Source organism: Pantherophis guttatus, chromosome 3 (assembly GCF_059756535.1).
Source record: "Pantherophis guttatus breed Tessera chromosome 3, ASM5975653v1, whole genome shotgun sequence".
NCBI lineage: Eukaryota > Metazoa > Chordata > Lepidosauria > Squamata > Colubridae > Pantherophis > Pantherophis guttatus.
Window position 1 is genome coordinate 103,902,327 of NC_142065.1, and position 19,696 is coordinate 103,922,022.

A 19,696-nucleotide genomic window follows, 5' to 3' on the forward strand; every position below is an offset into this window, starting at 1 on the left:
AACCTTAATTGTTCCTTCTAAAACTTTAAAAAATATTCAATATTAATGTGGAACACTGTATTGATACTACAGGAGAATGAGGAAATGATGACTGATAGTGCCTTATGACAATCCTACAATGCCATCTACTTGTTGATATTGCAAATTAGAGACGAGACTGATTCTTGCTTGGATTTGTATCACGAAATCCTCTCTACAAAACACCTTTTAATTTTCAGCAAATCCAGAGCCATAGCCACACGTTTGGAAATACATTTTATTAATGATTCTTATATTTGGATAGTTTACAGCTTTCTGCAAATTAACACTATGGATCTGGGTAACATTCCTCATTATATTCTGTAACATCAATTCTATATGGGGTACTTTCTCCCCAACCATTTAGAATTTTCTGAGAGAAATAAAGATATGCTGGCAGTCTGATACAACAGATAATATTGATTTCCAAATGGCTTTTGACGCAATCATCCAATGAAATACATTAGCCAATTGAACACATACAAACAGATAACTCTTTGTATCACATGAAAATTGTACCAAATTCACTGCTCCAATGGTATGAATTAGACAAACATGGAAAATAGGTCTACAAACAGCTATTAAGCAAGACAATTACAACTACTCCCCATGTTCAAACACGGCATGCAAAAACAGATATCACCTGCTACCTCCCAACAGGGCTTCCCGTCCTATGGGGCATGGGGAAACAGCCTACCTTCTTTCTATGAGTAAGCTCATAGAAAGCAAAGTCCCGAGCAAAGTCAATTGGGAAGGCAGATTCACTTAAAAACCACATTACTAACTTAACAACTGAAGTGGTTCACTTAGCAACTTTTGGCAAAGGCAGGTCATAAAATGAGGCAAAACTCAACTGTCTCACTTAGCAACAGAAATTTTGGGCTCAATTGTGGTCATAAGTCGAGGACTACCTGTATTGACCTGGAGCCTGTAATATGTCTCTTTTGCTAAAACAGACTAAAATGCAATGGGGCTGAAAAGTAAACTCCTTAGCGAGAAAACCTTACCTGGCCACTTATGTTATTTTGCACATGAGTTTGTGACACTAGTACTGATGGGAACGCATGAAAATAAGTATATTCAGTTATCTGTATTTCAAGCTAGTGCTGTAAATAATAAAATTATCAGAACCACTCCCTTCTGAATAACTCACCCCCCCCCCTCCATCGCTCTATATCTCATACAATGTAAAGCTCGGAATTCTTTTGACAGTCGAATAAATTTAGCTCCTTCTGCATCCCTGCAGTATAAATGACCTGAAACAAGAGGTAGAAAGGCGGGGGGGGGAGCACTTCTCTAATTCGGGGATCTAAATCATAACCGAGCTTCCTCCCTTTAAATTCAGGAAGAAGCTGTGACAATCCAGGCCGAACTGCAGAGGAACGGAGCGCGGAAAAGGGGGCGGCGAAAGAACGAACAAGAGGTAACAAACTCTGAAACAAGGCTAGTAGAAAACACCCTCCCAGCGCTTCACCCCCTTCTGAATCCCTGGAACCGAAAGCCGGAAATCCTGTCAAGTTTCTCTCGCTTTCCCCATAAGCCCCCAATTGGGTTTTAGCTGGAGGGATCTCCACAATTGGAGAGCCGCCTCACCTATTCTATCGCCGCTTCCGTTCCTTCCTCCTCCTTCCTGGCGGCGACTGAGGTGGTCGGCTCATCCCCTCAAACCTTCGGGATTGAGAGCTGCGGTGAAGTGGAGCCCTCCCCCTCCACCCCCAAGCCGTTTTAAGAGCCCGGCGCCATTACCGCTCAGTAACCGACTCATAAGCGCCGGGGCGGGTGCTTCAGACTACCAGCGGCGCGCGGTAGGGCGGGAGCTGCGGTTGGAAATCTCGCGATATGTCCTCAGAGAAGTCACAGACCTCCCAAATACGGCTATCGACGAGTCGGTTTCTGTACGTTCCGGTCATCTTGAGTTTGGTACAGCCAGATACTCCGCCCATCTCTGCCCCCCCCCCACTTCCCCGCTAAATAGACAGACATGAACTGGGGCGGGGGGGGGGGAGCCTATTAAATTGATTTGTGAATGAAAATAGGGGAATGTTAAAGATTCGCTGAAAGAAACGCCTGGTTCCATCAAAATGTATCTTGAGCTTCATTTGAAAGATGCCATTGTCCCTACCGACCAAGGTGTTTCCTTTAAAAAAAAACGAAACAGTAAAGGAATGTGCCAAAAGAAGAATTAAGGGCGACATGATAGCAGTATTCCAGTATTCGAAGAGCTGCCACAAAGAAGGGGGGATCAAATTATTCTCCAAAAAGCACCAGAGGGCAGGACAAGAAACAATGGTTGGAAACTAACCAAAGAGAGAAACAATCTGAAATTAAGGAGAAACTTCCTAACAGGATAATTAACCAATGGAACAGCTTGCCTTCAGAAATCGTGCTCCATCATTGGAGGTTTTTAAGAAGAAACTAGAGAGCCACTATATCTGAAATGGTATAGGTTCTCCTGCTTGAGCAGAGGGCTGGACTAGAAGACTCCCAAGGTCAGTTCCAGCTCTATTCTATTCTAAAGTTAGATAGGTGCATCTCGGAATATGGATTGCTATAAAAGTGGTACGTGATTTATCAACTCTTTGATTAAAAAAAGTTCTACTGAATCTACTGAAACTTGTTTTTTTGCAAAATGTAATTAGGATTGTTGTTTTTAAAATGAGAATTGTAATTAAGCCAATATATGCCTCTAAAATATCACAGAATTCAGAGAGTTAGAGTAGTAATGGGCGTGGGTAAATTATCTCCAAGTTAAATTGTGATGCAGTTATAGGCAATATAATCCTACTCATATTTTACTCAGTAGTAAGCAACATGAAATTCCATTAAGGCAAACGCCTAGCTTCACAACTCAGGCTGAATTTACAAGCCAGGCTAACCATAATAAAGTTGTTTTGGCTGAATATTCTGCAATACGCACACACACCATGGTGGCTTAATACTGGGTATTAATCCAGCCATGATAAATTATGGCTAATGGCTAATCCAAACATGACCAGTTGTATTTTATTTAAAGAGCCATGGTGAAAAAAACTTTGACTTAGAAGATACGTGAACTAAATAATTGACCAATCTAAAATAACACAAGAGCTTGATGCCTGACTAGGTGGCTCAGTGGCTAAGACACTGAACTTGTTGATCAGAAAGGTCAGTTCGAATCCCTAGTACAGGTTTCCTGCGTAAGGGACTAGATGACCTCCAAGGTCCCTTCCAACTCTATTACTGTTACCTAAAACATTGAGATGAAGATCAATGTCCTGGTCTTGAGACCCCTTTTCTCCTTGTACTGCAACCTCCTGGATATTATTCTTCACTTATATTTAAACTAGACATGGATTAGCTCTCTATTATTCTTCAAAAGAAAATGATTTAGTAGCAAGTAAGCTGGAAATCAATTATTTTCCAGTTCCTATTCCTTGTAATTTAAAGTTACTCCATTAGCATTTTGTAGTTCTCCTGGTTTCGTATGTCCTCTACATTACTGTGTCCCTCAGTAAAAAAAAAAAAAATTTGAGAAGTAAAAATTATAATGGCATGCAGAAATTAAACTGTTGTATGCTAATGTATCTGAATACATGTTACACTAACAAACTAAGCTATAAGCCATGAATATAAACCAAAAACAAAAACTGAGTTCATACAATACACAAAGCAAAAAACCAAACATATTGCACATGACTTTGTTCATTTGTTTATTCAATTTCTATAGCCAAGGAAAACTCAACCAAGTAACTCTGAACAGCTTACAATTCTAATACACACACACACACACACACACACATATATATATGTATTTCTCTTTAGCCAGGTTCTTCCTACGTAAACCAAGATTTTTATGCAGCCCTAGTTCAGTGAAATCATAATTCACTAGTTTCTAGGCTTTTTTTTTCCTGTCAGCCAGCAAAAACTGCTGCCTAGTTCACTGAACTAGGGCTGCAAAAAAAAAATCTTGGTTTACGTAGGAAGAACCTGGCTAAAGAGAAATACACATAAAGCCTACGAAAAGGAAAGAAAACATATATATATATATATAACAGTAAAACACCCACAAAATGACTTATATCTAGAATGAAACATAAAATTGAAATAATTCCCATTATTATTTCTAACATTCTACTACCATATAAGTCTAATGTAGTTCAAGTAGGACCTTGAACTGATGTTTGAAAACTTTTTAAATAAGGCATATATGAAAATTGGATACACAATGACATTCGTGTGCAACAGGGCTGTATACCACCTGAGATTCTAATATAAAAAGTTGCTTTGAGATGTACAGTGTATAGCTGGTCACATAGAGCCAGCCTTTAGCTCCTTAAACAAACAAGTCCTTTACCAGAAATATGCTGTTGTGAGCAACCATATGAATCCAAGGAAAGAAGATCTAGGCAGGTGCTAAATATAAATGCTTTTGCATGCTGTAACACCCCTTCATACCACTGAAGCTGAAGGAGTCTGTCACAACACACAATTACCAATATTCACTTATAAACACAACAAAGCATCCTCAGTATTTTGGGGGGAGTGCCAGCATATACCAAATTTTGGTCACTTACTGTACTAAGTACTAAAGTTATACAAAAGATGCTTTTTCAAGAGGCAACTGAACTTTCTTTCAAGAGGCAACTGAGGTAATGAAACACATATCAATGATAAAATAATTCATCCTCCTGTATTTTATATTTTTCATTATAGTATTTTCTGCTGATATGAGGATGTGCAAATATCTATGTTACACATGAAGCCATGTAACAAACAGAAGCAGAAATTCTTAGTCACAAAAAGCTTTAACATCCACAAAGCAATTTAAAAGAAATTGATTGATTAGGTACCATAAAATGAATGTCAGCTTTTAGTGATTATATAAATAGACTTGCTCCAGGATGATCTGTCTTCAAAATGGACTTTCAGTTCACTGCTGTTGCAATTGAATTTTCTCACCTTGCTGCTACTTGTTTTGTTCTCTTTCCTTCTACATGTACTTTTTTTCAGCATGATAAGACTACTCTAGAAAGCCAGGTCCAGTGGTGGGTTTCAAATTTTTTTACTACCAGTTCTGTGGGCGTGGCTTGGTGGGCGTGGCATACCTTGGCGGGTATGACTTGGTGGGCATGGCATGGGAAGGATACTGTAAAATCTCCATTCCCTCCCCTATCCAGGGGAAGATTACTGCAAAATGCCCATTTCCTCCCGATCAGCTGGGACTCGGGAGGCAGAGAATAGATGGGGGTGGGGCCAGTCAGAATTTTTACTACCGGTTCTCCAAACTACTCAAAATTTCCGCTACCAGTTCTCCACAACTGGTCAGAACCTGCTGAAACCCGTCTCTCGCCAGGTCTTTGTATAATGCATCTGAAGTAAGATCATTTGAACTTGATTATTTGTGCCTTGGGCGAGAACTTCGAATTGCTTTGTTTAGGATTTTTCCCCTTGGCTTTCCATGATATTCTCCGGAGTCTTCTCCAACACCAAAGCTCCAAAGCCTATTCTGTTTCTTCAAGGTCGAAATTTTCACTTCCGTAGTGTCAGAAGGAATATAATTGCTTTCACTATTCCAGTCTTTGTAGGCATGGACTCATTATGGCATCTGAATATTGTTTACAATGCCTTCATGGCTGCTCTACCAAGTGCTGGCTATGGCAAATTTCTTGATTGCTAGTTCCTCTACTATTGATGGTTAATCTTAAAAGGCAGAAACCATCTACAGCTTTAATATTTTCCTTATATTCCTTATGAATTCTAATTCTCCACAAAAATCTAATTGATATTACTTGATCAAAGACGACACTGTATCCAAATACTGATTCTTCAATATTCTTTACAACTACGAAAGCAAGATAATTCTTAGGTTTTCATGTTCTGAGCAATAAATATTTTCTACTTTTAACGGAGAGTGTACATTTCTGCTCCATTTTCATTTGCTGATATCCAAAATCTCTATTTATGATTGGTTCACTTAATCTTTCACTGTGTTGAACTTTCTCGTGTTCCTGTCTCTTAGATTCAATATTTCTTCTATAATCCTGTTTTTGCAGTTTCTAACCTTTTTAGAGAAGTCTGGAAGGCTTTAATATGGCTGTTTCATAAATACATTATAGTCATACTCCAAAACTTGTCAGCTTTTCTCAATGCTATGTTGTACGTCATTTGATCTGAGGAGCCCATCATCCAATACTATATTGACAATCAGTCTATCATGCCTATCCATATTGTTTTTATGGAGAATATAGAAGTGGGTTTACATTGCCTTCTCCTATACATTATGATATACTCCCATTGTCATTATCACTAAATGATCATCCACCTCCAGCACTTTCATTGATCTCTGCTGGATGATACAGGTAGTCCTCTATTTATGATCACAATTGAGCCTAAAATTTCTGTTGCTAAGTGAGACAATTGTGAATTGTGCCCCATTTTAGACCTTTCTTGCCATAGTTGTTAAATGTATCACTGCAGTTGTTAAGTTAGTAACATGGTTGCTAAGTGAACCTGGCTTCCCCATTGACTTTGTCAGAAGGTGGCGAAAGGTGATCACATGACCCTGGGACACTGCAACCGTCATAAATATGACTCAGTTGTCAAGTGTCTGAATTTTGATCATGTAACCATGGGGATGCTGCAATGGTTGTAAGTGTGAAAAACAGACATAAGCCACTTTTTTTCAGTGCCTCCTTTGTTACTTGGAACTGTCACTAAGTGAATTGTTGTAAGTCAAAGACTACCTGCTTGCTTTAGTTGGGCAGGTAGGATGGTGTTACTCTACTGGGAACATACACTGTTGGCATAGATGTTTGGCATGCTTTTCTCATTCTCTCCCAGGAGCCCCCATCATAATGATTAGATAGTAAAATGAGGCTTCGGGGGTGGTGGTTAAAAGATATACTGGTATTTAATAACAAATTTATTGGGTTTTAAGGCCAAATCAATGATAGATAGTAATTCAATATTGATTATTGAGTCTTGTCTGAGGTACAATAATTTGCATAGAACCTGTGGCCTTTTTCAATGTTATACAAACTTAGCTCTATGAAATAGCTATTAGAGCAAATTGAAAAGAAAACTGTTATAATTTTTAGCGTTTTTAAGCCAAATGCCCACATCATGAAAGCCTGTGGATATTACTTTAAATAAATTATATAAATGTCCCCTTTTAATTTGAACGCAGCTCATAGAGAAAGAATAACCTTCATGGGCACATGTACATTATTGATACTTACAGTAAAAGATAGTAATTTTATTTAAATACAGAGTATCAGGAACTACACATACAGCAATCTACCTAATATATAAGATTCTTTTTAGACTATATAGCCAGAGACATTGCAGAAGGATAAAACATCATTATGGAACTTTCTTAATTAGTCTTATTACTTTACTGATGTTGTACAATGAGTAGCTTCTATCTGATGCCCAAATAGTAGTATCATGGAGTAAGTTTTGTTTGAAAAAAAAATCTTCCATTTCATTTGTTACCAATATGGCATCAAACTATTATCAAAGAAGTAATTTTAAAGCTTTTGCGGTCAAGTATAAATTGGCTCTTACAAATCATAAGGATAAGGTTTTAACTTACACTATTTCTACAAAAAAATCCAAGCAAACCACTCAACAAGAGCAACAACAACAACAAACACTGCTAGTCTGGTAAGGAATAAAGAAAAAAAAAGAAAGGATGATGTATTGAACTTTCCAGACCCATTTCTTAAAATACCTGAAAAATCTAGCTACTTTTAAATTCAAGATTTTTCTTAACAGTAATTAAAATGAAGGCATTTCCAATACAGTTGATCGTTTCCCTGTGTTCAATATAGTATAATATACTAACAGGGAACAGATTTATACAGACTTTGAATGAACTAGTGCTAAGCGCTCCTTTCTTTACATGCTCCAATTCCCTCCATTTTTCATTGAGCAAGCAATAGCTAAAATTCATTCATCATCTTCCCAGCTCAAAGCTATTAACAAATTATAATTTGTGCAAACCAGTAAGGCAAGGAGGGAACTGAGTGCATGAAACCAAGATTCTATTACAATAATTAAACTTTGGTTTGCTCACAACATTCTGCATATCCTATTAAACCCTAACTTAACTATAGTTCATTGACCAAATCACAATTGGCTGGCCTCACAAATCACACTAATGATAAATGGTTAGTTTTATGTGATACAAACCAAATCTGATAAAACAAATCATGTTTTAGCACTATATGGGAGAATGTTGTCACTAATAGTTAACTGATAGCAATATAATCATAGAGCTATATTTTGAAATTTCCACAGGACCCAGAAACATTTTATTCTGTATAAATTTTCTGTGCCACAAAATACATATTGGATTTTAATAAAATTATGTTAAAATGATCTTTATTAAAAAAGAAAAAGTGGTACGCTAGACAAAAGTCATAGGCATATATACCACTACTGAAATCATATAGATTCTAGATTCCTACTTACTGTTTTTTTAGTTTAAATCAGATTTGTAAAGTAGCATTTAAATTATTAAATATTCCACATCCAGCTATAATTCGTATTCTTGGTTTTAACATCTTCACTAGAAGCAGTTTTAAATTTAATTCAACATACCTAAAATCACCATAATTTTATTTCCAATTTCTCTCTTTAAAGCCTCTCCATGAGGTAGCCATAGAACTCCTTTCATTAATATTTTAGATTTTTTTAAATTAAAGCATGAAACCGAGGCATAAGAATTAAGAAAAAAAAGATCATGGAACACATACCAAGGAAAAACAAAGCAATTTCTTTTTGCAAACATTTTTTTAAAAATATAAAAAATAAAATACTGTAATAAAACACATTAAAGCTTTTACCTGCTGGAAATAAACTGAGATGGTAAGGAAGAGAACCAAATGGCCTCTCATTTTAAATTTGTTTTAATGAACTGTTACAGGATTACATACAAGTGACTCACAGCCAGGAAAACTGAAATACATGTACCAGAGGGTACTAATAGTGACGGAGATAAGGGTAATATGTAAGGAAACATGCTATCATTTTACATCAGTCAGATTTATTACAACTTAGAGAGGGACAGTGGAAAATTTTCCACTCCATAGTACTCTTGCACACTTCTAAAAATAGACTAGGCAGCTGGTACTATAGCTGAAACCAAAGAAGATACAAGAGCAGCATAAAAGGAAGTCTAATGGTATTTTGGGAAAGCATGCCTCCACCTGTTGAGGCCAAACTAAGGATCATCCACAAATACATAGAGGCACAGATCCGCCTAGTGTTATGATTTGAAATTGGATACAACTAATGAAAACTACAAAAGGAAACCCAGTATTAAAACATGGGTCTGAAATGTAAAATCAAAATTCCTACAGCTATACATATTCCCTATTCAGTATCATTCTTGTTCAAGTATTAGCAAATTGGTTTGCAATCAATGACAATTTTGAAATCATTTTCACAAATATTCTTATCATCCCCCATCTTTCTTTCCTTGCATTTCATTTTCCTTCTTCTAAGTCAGGGCTGTCAAATCCTGGTCCGTGGGCCAGATGTGTCACATGCTGGCCACGCCCACGCCTGATTTAGTGAAGGGGAAAAAAGTCCCAATACATCACGTGATGCCCCCATGACGTGAGTTTGACACTTCTCAGTGAATAACTTTCTACTTGCCTGTCTGTAAATTCCATACTGGTTTTTTTTTCCCAGCACGTTTTAGTAAACCATCAAGATGTGTTTTGAAGTTTATGTCTAAGTCTAAATTATACACTAAGAAATAATATAAGAAAAAATACAAATGAAATCTTAATGAAAGATCTACATTGTAGCTGCCATCCGTTTTTTCTTATAAAAGATGCAATAGTTTGTTATGTCCTAGTTGCTAAAAATATTAGGAAATAATAAATATTGTTATGGAATATGGTTATTTTTAAAATTACATCAAAATAGCTTTGTCAAAAAGATGGTATAAATGTTGCATCACAAAATCATATTTTATCTATTAATTAATTAGGTTAATTATTAGGAAGTACTTTGTTAATACTTAGTGAAATCAAGTTATACCACCAGCATTCCCACAATCTAGAAAGGAAGTGTAGTGATATGTGCAAATATGATGTGGCACCATGCTAGAAAGCAGGAGATTGTGAGTCCTGCCTTAGCAATCAAATCTGTCTGGGTAACTTTGGGCCAATCATCCTGTCTCAGCCCAATCCACATCACAGGGTTGTTGTGGAGAAAATAGGAGGAGGAAGTGTATTGTATATCTTCACTGCCTTGAGATATTTGTAAAAATAATAAAGATGGGATACAAATAAATAATCAGTAAGTGATCTTGGGAGACGGGAGGAGATGCACAACAGATAAGGTGGGGGAGCCCACAGCTGCCTAACTGGAAGAAAAAATCAGAAAAGATCTTCCATGACTTTTCAGGCATTAAAAAGAGTTTGTGAGATATTTGTACTTTCAGACTTGTAAGTAACTCTTGATGCATTTTTCCAATAATTAGCTCATATGGTCATGTTTCCTATCTTGTGTACCTGGGAGATTAGCCCTGCAACTGTCTTCTTGACAAATCCATTCTGATAATCACTCTGTTTTTTTTCAAGAACTTCATATATAATCTCTTAGTTTCTCTGTTCAATTTATTTGTAATCTGTTCTAAAACTCTGTAAGGAACCTGCATCTGCAGGAATAATGCTAGGAAGATGATGATGATGGCTGTATTAATATTATCTACTCATTGTTCCTATCACCCATCTCCCCACTTATGACTGTATGACTGTAACTTGTTGCTGTATCCTTATGATTTATATTGTTTCCTAGTATGATTTGATTGCTTATTTGTACCCTATGACTATCATTAAGTGTTGTACCTTATGATCTTAACAAATGTATCTTTTCTTTTTATGTACACTGAGAGAATATGCACCAAAGACAAATTCCATGTGTGTCCAATCACACTTGGCCAATAACGAATTCTGTCTATCTAGCTATTTACCTATCTACCTATCTATTAATTCCTCCATTCTTCATATATACATGATTTTTAAGGATGATAAACTATTCATGCTAAATTTTATCATAAAATTTGTTCTAAAATGTTCATTACATTTTTATTCTATTATGTTTATTAAATTACTATAAAACTGTGATGAAGAAACTTCTGAGCAGTAGGATCTCCAGTCGTTTCTTTTGGACTACATAAAGCATTCCAAAGTCCCCCCCTTTGAAAATGGTCCAAAACAATCTTGCAGTTAGTATAACAAGGAAAAAATTCCTTACAAATTAGGACTGTTAGCTTTAAAGGAGCACTTCTTTGTTTATTTGTATATTTTTTCTTTAATTCAGATGGCTGCCATATTGGTGAAGAGAGACTAAACTGACTGCTTAGTTTCTAAGAGTGAAATGAGATGGAGGTGAGGTGATGGCATGAGAATGTATCCCTCAAACAAGAATCTTTTGCTGCAGCTGATGGGACATGAGAGTGAATTCTGTGTCAGAAATTGATATTTTGCAACCAGCCTGTTTTCCAAGGTAGGCCAATCTTGTGTCCCCACCCACAAAATGTAGCTACATTTGAATAGCCTCTGCATAGCCCAGGGACCTGTGGCCTGCCCTCCTTCCCCAACATGAGGTCAGAGAACTTCCAAAGATAAGTGTGGGGTGTGATGAGCATGTAGATAATCATAAAATATGTTAATAATAACAATCATTCTTGATTTCTTTTTAAAAGTATTTTTGAAAGCCATTTTTAAAAAAGTGTGGACATCTGTAAATACAGGCAGTCCTCGACTTACGACCACAACTGAGCCCAAAATTTCTGTTGCTAAGTGAAACATTTCTTAATTGACCTTTCTTGCCACATTTGTTAAATGAATCACTGCAGTTGTTAAGTTAAAAACACGGTTGTTAAGTGAATCGGGCTTCCTCATTGACTTTGCTTGTCGGCAGGTTGCAAAGGGTGATCATGTGATCCCGGGACACTGCAACCATCATAAATATAAGCCAGTTGTCAAGCATCTGAATGTAAATCACATGACTATGTGGCTGCTGCAATGGTCATAAGTGTAAAAAATGGTCATAAATAACTTTTTTCATTGCTGTTGTAACTTTGAATGCGGTTGTTGGAAGAAGTGGGTACTAACTTTCTACAGGGTCACTAAACAAACTGTTACAAGTCGAGGACTACCTGTAATAACATTCATCTTCTTCCCACTGGGGTACTGGCTAGGAACAGAAACTTTGGGGCTCCTGCAGATGTGGAAGAGGGACATCACTATGCACCCCAGCTAGATTTGTTAGTCACTAAAATTCTACTGTACAATTTGTGGTTCTCTGTGTGTGTGTGTGTGTGTGTGTGTGTGTGTGTGTGAGAGAGAGAGAGAGAGAGAGAGAGAGAGAGAGAGAGAGAGAGAGAAGGGGAGGAGAACACTGGAGTTACCCTAGAATTTATTTATTTATTTATTTATTTATTTTTGAATTTGTATACCGCCCTTCTCCCTGAGGACTCAGGGCGGTGAACAGCCAAATAAAAACATCAAATACAAATATTAAAATACAGTTAAAAATATATATATAAATTTGGCCCCATTAATTAAAACAATAAACCAAACAATTAAAAAACATGTAAAAAGAATTAGGCCAGCCCGGCTTGTTGGAAAAGGAAGGTTTTAAGGGCACGGCGGAAGGCACTGAGGTCATGGATTCTCCTTATCTCAGGGGGCAACTGATTCCAGAGGGTGGGAGCCCCCACAGAGAAGGCCCTCCCCCTGGGGGTCACCAGCCTGCATTGTTTGGCTGATGGCACCCCGAGGAGGCCCTCTCTGTGGGAGCGCACGGGTCGATGGGAGGTCGTCGGTGGCAGCAGGCGGTCTCGGAGATAGCTAGGCCCTATGCCATGGAGCGCTTTAAAGGTGATAACCAACACCTTGAAGCGCACCCGGAAGACCACTGGGAGCCAGTGCAGCTCGCGCAGGAGCGGTGTTACATGGGAGCGCCAACCTCCAATAGATATACTAGACTACAGAATCCAGAATCCAGAAATCCCTAATAACACCCCCCACACCCCAGGATCAGTCTACCAGCTGCTCCTTTCTCAAGGGGAGGGGCATCTTTTCACACCTCGGTGGGGACTTGCGCACCAAGAGACTCTCGTCCCCTCCCCACATTGTCAAAGAGAAAACCCAGAAAGACCCTTTGATTCCGGCCCCAGCCTCCAGGACCGGCTGAAAGTCACTGCAATTCCTGTGCGCAAAGTCCAGGCGGCGCTCCACATGTCCGAGGAGTTCAAAGCAGGGAGAGGAAGGGTCAGGTCCTCCTGCCACACTTCCCTTCAAGGGTTGAGATTTGCATCGCACAACCGTCGCACAGAGACCCCCACCTATCCCAGCCAAGGGGAAGTCTCCTTGTATCACATGCAGAACGCCCAGGAGAAGCCGATCACCTCGGCAGCTTCAGAGGACTAACAGAGCATGCGCAAGAGAATGTTGCCCGTACTAATTCCTGTGGAGCGGGGGCAGCAAAGCTTCCTGCGTCTCTCCTCCGGCTTGCATGATAGGCTGCTGTGGCAGGCAGGGACCACCAGGTGGCTCCCTCTGCGGTCTGCGGAATCCTGGCAGCCTTTGTGTTTCAGAAGGGAACTGAGCATGCGCCCCTGTCTTTTGCCCACCTCTGGTTTTCTAGCTCCCCAGCCTAATGAAAAGGCACCAGGTCCCTTTGTGTCCCCCCCACCCCCCTTCCCCGACTCTTCACCTCCAGCACCAAGAGGCTGCAGGAGATCCTGCAAGAAAGGAAGGGCTGGGAGGAACAACTGCTTCCCTGAAATGCCGGATGAGCTGTTGTGCAGCATCCCGAAGAAGGGGATTCCTCCAGTTGGCAGGCTACAAGGGGGGGGTGGGCTACTTGGAGTGAGTGGGGGTCTTTGCAAGGAGGCCGCACTCCAGGCAGGGTTTGCTCTCCCCTCCTAGCCACAATCTCAGCCAGTGCAGGAATTTCTTTCCTTTGAGGCTTTTTTTCCACTTGATCCAGTGATGCTGGGAAAGATTGCGCGCTCCTCATGAACCCCAGGAAGAAGTCCTGTCTTTAGGATGTCTTCTCAGCATGCCAAGCAAGGGTGGGAGTGCCATGGTCCTCTCCCCTGGACAATCGGTGGCCTGGATGATTTCTCTGCAGGAAAGAAGCTGCTGGCAACGTTGCTAGGAGCTCCCTGGTGGAAGCTAGGAGTGAGAGGTTGAGGGATCCCTCATGAGAGTGAATGGGATTCAAAGATATCAAGTGTGTTTGGGTCTGTCTGGACTCCTGATGGCCTATCAGCTGAAAGGTGAGATGGCTGAGTCAATCCAGTCAAAGGCACATCCTGGATGGATCTTGTTGCACTCAGTAGTTTGAAAACTGATTCTAACCAAAAGGCCCTAGAAAGGTCCATTTCTGCCTGGTTCCAAGGAAGCATTGGGCAGATTCTCTCCATCCCCTTGGGGACCACAATTCAGACCTCCAAGAGGGATGCTTTCTTGGTCCTAAAGAGCCAGCCAGTTGGGACCAGATCTCAGGCATTGGGACACCCCTTCTCCACCAGAGACCCTGGAAGAAAAGCTAGTGTTACCCCAAAACAATGGTGATTAATCCTATGCACAGAGCAGATGGGCAGGGGCGCAAATGTGTTGGTGATTATGCCAGGCATTTTCAGATCAGGATAAATCTGGAAAATTCCCCTTTTTTCAAAGGAAAGTCAAATTAACTTTCAGTATAGCAAGAAATGTGTTTGGCAGGATGCCAGTTACCTTATACAGGAAGAGGAGCAGCTGCATCCAACTGATTCCAACTCTCAAAACAACATTTAATCTTTTTCTAAAAAGATCCAAGATCAGTAGGATCCATTTTCTACCTACCTGCATGGGGATAAGAACTCAAATAGGTCAAGGGAATTCCTGATCGTACAACTGATCTTAAGAAAGAACTTTCCCCTTTGCAGATCCAAAGAGATTTCTTGGGGCAGCTTTTCAGCACCATGAAAAAGTGTAGTACACCAGTGGTGGGAAAAAAAGCCAATCATTCTGGTTGGACCTTGTGGGAAATTCTAGTCAAGCATCAAGACCCAACAACCAGAGGGAAGGAGCCACATATTTTGGTCTATAACATCACCACTTCAGAGAGTTGGGCTGGCAAAAGGGGCCCTGGGAATGTAGCAGCCACCTCTACCATCATTGACATCAGTGACAACCCAGAAAAAAACGCCCAGAAACTCAGATGCTGGACCGGATAGTCCTGTAGCAGTTTCTGGCCATCCTATCCCTAGAGATGCAGAGCTGAATTTGAGAATGTGGAGTAGAGATCTGTTTCCACATGGTGTCGCTAGCAGAAGACTTCTTCCTGAGCCAGGAAGAGGACAAGGAGTTGAAGGTGAAAAAATTCGAACAGGTTTTAATAGTTTATCAATTATTATTTCTTTAAATGCCTCCATAGTCTTTTCTAAGAATACAACAAAAAGGTCTCTCCTAGGTAATCATTCCTTTGCTTTTCCCTGATAATTCTGTTCTTCCAGCTTGTTCATAGCTGGCAAAATGCCAACAAAGTGAGAATTCAGTCCTTATTGTGTGTTGTTCTCTAACTCCTATTTTCTTTGCTTCCAGGTGAAGAGCCCGCAATGGAGGTAGTCGTTCCAAGTCAAGAGGGAATCTGTATAGTCCCTCCCAACAGCCACACTGTTGGGGGCAATCTCCCTGGAGGATCTAACTCAGGTCACATCTGGGTTGGGTTGCCTGAATGCAGTGAGGTCCCAGGAGTTCCCAACTGCCTTCATTCATCATCTTCTGGTCAGCGGATTGGAACTCAAACTGTTTCATTCAAAGAGATTTATTCCCCTTCCCCTTCCCAATCCGCTGGGAATAAATACCTCATTAATTGGGATAAGCTTGATTTTGTTGTTGGACAGGAGATCACGTAGTAGTGACACCTTTTTATTTAAGAGACTGATGTGGACACCCATCTTATATGCAACATCACTGGGCGGGTCAGTGCATAACAAAATATAAAAACCAATAACATGATAACCAAAAACTGTACACTGTATGGTACCAGCAAAACCATTCTCCCGTCACACCTTCTGGACTTGTCTCAAACTACCCCACACATTTCTAACATAATGCCTCTGAAAATATTTATGTGCCATACTTCTACCATACCAAAGGAAGGCATGCCAACCTAATTGCAAATCATGTCCCTCTATTAATAGTAGCTTTCTATTTTTCAAATTTACCCATTCTTTTAACTATGTCAGGGCTGACGCCTGGTAATATAATTCCCAATCCAGAAGTCCAAAGCCCCCATTACATCTGAATTCCTGTAACATTTTCAATTTGATCCTCGTTTTTTTGACTTGCCAAATATATTTCAAAATCATTCTATTTAATTCATCGAAAAATTTCTTTTCTAATTTTATCGGTATTGTTTGGAATAGGAAAAGTACTTGTTCATTTTAACAGCGGCTATTCTCCCTGTCATATTTAGTTGTAAATTCTTTCACCTTTCTAAGTCCAATTTAATTTGTGTTAATTTTGTATAATTGTCATCCTTGATTGTCACACACCTTGCTGTTAGGTAGATACCGAGCTATTTAACCTTTTTTACTATCTGTAGGCCAATTTTCTCTGTCAGTTCCTCTTTTTGTTTATCTGTTATGTTCTTAACTAATACTTTGGTTTTCCCTTCGTTTATTTTCATCCCTGCCACCTCTCCATATTCATCAATTCTCCTTATCAATTTGGGGCCAGTTTCAAGCGGTTCTTCTAATATCAGTACTAAGTCGTTGGCAAATGCTTGTAATTTATATTTTTCCTTTTTAACTTCCATTCCTTTTATTTCTGGGTCTAATCTAATGTTTCTAGTTAAGACTTCTAGCATTAGGATGAATAGTAATGGAGATAGTGGACAGCCTTGTCTTGTTCCTTTTTTTATGTTAAAGCTTTCTGTTACATCTCCATTCACAGTCACTTTAGCTTTTTGTTGGGTATAAATTGCCTTTATCACGTTCATGAATTTTCCACCAAAATCCATACAATTTAATTGTTGCAACATAAATTGCCAATTTATGTTATCAAACGCTTTCTGAGCATCCAAGATTAGCGCTAATTGTTTTTCATTATGTGCTTCATAATACTCTAGTGTGTCCAAAATTATTCTCACATTATTCCTAATTTGCCTCTTGGGTAAAAATCCATTTTGATCAGGATGAATAAAATCAATTAAAAATCTTTTAAGTCTTTCAGCAATTATTGATGCAAAAATTTTATAATCTGCATTTAATAACGAAATTGGTCAATAATTTTTTATTTGTGTTATATCCGATTCTTCTTTTGGGATCAGAGTGATATAAGCCTCTGTCCACGTCTCCGGTATTTTAGCTTACAGTAGGACTTCATTATAGATCTCTAACATTGACAAACTCAAACAGTCTTGTAACTCTTTATAAATTTCTATTGGTAGGCCATCTGGTCCTGGAGTTTTATTGTTTTTTGTCTTTTATTTGCTTCCTTAAGTTCTGCCATTGATATTCTTTCATTTAGCATGTTCTTCACAGTTTCTGGAATTTTTGGTAAATTAGCTTTTTCTAAATAATTGTATTGTTTTTTCCTCTGGTATTTTTTCATGGTCGTATAGCGTCTTGTAGAAATCAAATATCTTTTCTGTTTGGCAATGTAGTGTAACTTCCTCATCCTGTAATTTTATTATCCATTTCTTTTCTTTTTCGTTCTTCAGTCTATAGGCTAGCCACCTTCCTGGTTTATTAGCGTTTTCAAAAAAGTTTTGCTTTGCTCTTTTTATTTGTTGTGCCAATTCATCTTTTTCCATAATATTTAGTTTATGTTTAATCAGCACCATTTGATTTTTTAAGCCTATGTTGTGTGGTTCCTTTTGTAATTCAAGTCCTTTATATTTTTCTTCCAAAGCCTTTTGATCCTGTTTCTTTTTCTTATTTTTCTTCGCTATATAAGTTATAGCTAGTCCTCTGATCACTGCTTTTGCAGTATCCCACACGTTCTGTAGTGAGGTCTCTTCTTTTCTATTCTCTTTGAAAAAGAACCCCATTTCTCTTTCCATCATCTGTATGAATTCTTTGTCTTTTGTAATAGATTGGTTTAAAGTCCATCTTACTTTCCTCTTTTGTCCCTTCCAACTGATTTTGATTAGATTGTGGTCAGCCCATAAATTTGTTTCTATTTCAATCTCTTGCACATTCCCACTCAATTCCAAGGTCATCCAAACCATGTTTATTCTAGACCAAGATTGGTGTACCTTAGAATAAAATGTATACTGTTTCTTCTCTGGGTTCATTTCTCTCCAAGTATCTTGTATCGACAGTTCTATCATTTTAGTAAGGGCTCTAGGTAGGATCCTTCTTGTATTCTTATTTGTTTTACTACTTTTATAGTCCAGATTTCTGTTGACTATTATATTGAGATATACCATAATACAAATGCTTCGTATTCTGCTTCAAAATATCTTTTTATGAAGTTTTTTTTTTGTAGAATTTCTCTTGTCCTGAGTTTGGTGTGTAGATAGCAACCAGGAGAATCCATTTTTGATTTAAAATCACCTCCAACATCAGAATTCTCCCTTCTTCATCTTGAAAAACCTGTTTGGCATTTATTGTCTCTCTAACATAAAATACCACCCCTCTTTTTTTTCTGTTGTGCTAGTGAGTAAAATAGATTTCCCAGTTTAGAATATTCCAACACTTTATAGTTGTTTTTCTTAATATGTACTTCTTGAAGTGCTATTATGCCCAGTATTAATGTTTGTAGTTTTGAAAATATTTTCTTCCTTTTTGTGGGAGAGTTCAGCCCATTAATATTGACTTATAGCATCTTTACTAAAAGCATCTTTACTTCTTCTTGCATCATTTTACTTATATCTAGGTCTTATAGTCCTGGTTGCTCTTACTTCTCTGGGTGCTTTTACTATTGCTCCTTCTCGTTCTGAACCTTTTTTCCCCCCCTTTTCACTCTGATCTTGCTGAGGATATTTTCCTTCTGCCATTAATAGTTCTTGTCCCTTATGTGTTATTTCACCTCTTATTTCCTGTTCCTCTTCTGTGTTGAAAAGATTATCATAAAAATCTGTTGCTTTATCATGTGAGTCCAATTGGTATTTTTTTCCCTGCCAAGTCATCTTGATTCCAGTAACACTAGAAGCAGCAGAAATGAGAGACAAGTCTGTTCCAAGATGGGATGGGATGGGAGGTTTCAGGCCCTTCCCCATGGAGGTGATTTAAGACTATCTCAAGCTACTCATTCACATATTGCACGATTTCTTCAGGACATTTTCTATGGATTCCTACAGCCATTCTTTCTGGCTTCTTCTGGGGATTCTCGTCTGAGGTTTTTCAGATATGGTTGTAGCCATGCTGGCATATCCGTTTTGGATGCAGTAGAACCATGCTTTCTGGAACTTGCTAAAGATGTTTGAAGCCATCCATCTACCCATAAGTTTCTTTCAGAGCAAGCAGGTTCTACCCAAATCACTCTCTCCTTCCTCTTTAGCATGCTTGTTTTTGATTCCTTAGAGTATTTGAGATCCTGGATGCCCTTAATAGATGCTTCAGGACATTCCTGAGTACCTAGATGGGATGCTTCAGGTCTTTGAAGCTATTTACAGATATTTCAAGCCATTTTTGGCATCTTGTTTGTATGTTTCAGGACCTTTTCCAAGT

At 38.7% G+C, this 19,696-nt stretch overlaps 1 protein-coding gene and 1 long non-coding RNA gene across 4 annotated transcripts in view; one reads left to right on the forward strand and one right to left on the reverse strand.

The window, feature by feature from the left end:
• The window catches only part of CEP350 (centrosomal protein 350), a 112,229-nt gene extending 110,260 nt beyond the window's left edge, over positions 1 to 1,969 (reverse strand). For 2 of the 3 annotated variants that reach the window (XM_034409688.3, XM_060690126.2), the window contains exon 1: positions 1,612 to 1,969. The gene's annotated coding sequence lies outside the window, so the exon portion shown is untranslated. The remainder of the gene's footprint in view (positions 1 to 1,611) is intronic. The other variant, XM_060690127.2, reaches the window with a different exon arrangement.
• LOC117661148 (uncharacterized) lies at positions 1,617 to 15,897 on the forward strand. Its single transcript, XR_004589889.3, has 3 exons — positions 1,617 to 2,507; positions 11,338 to 11,523; positions 15,618 to 15,897. It is a non-coding gene; the product is annotated as an uncharacterized LOC117661148 (long non-coding RNA).
• Positions 15,898 to 19,696: the final 3,799 nt, after the last annotated feature.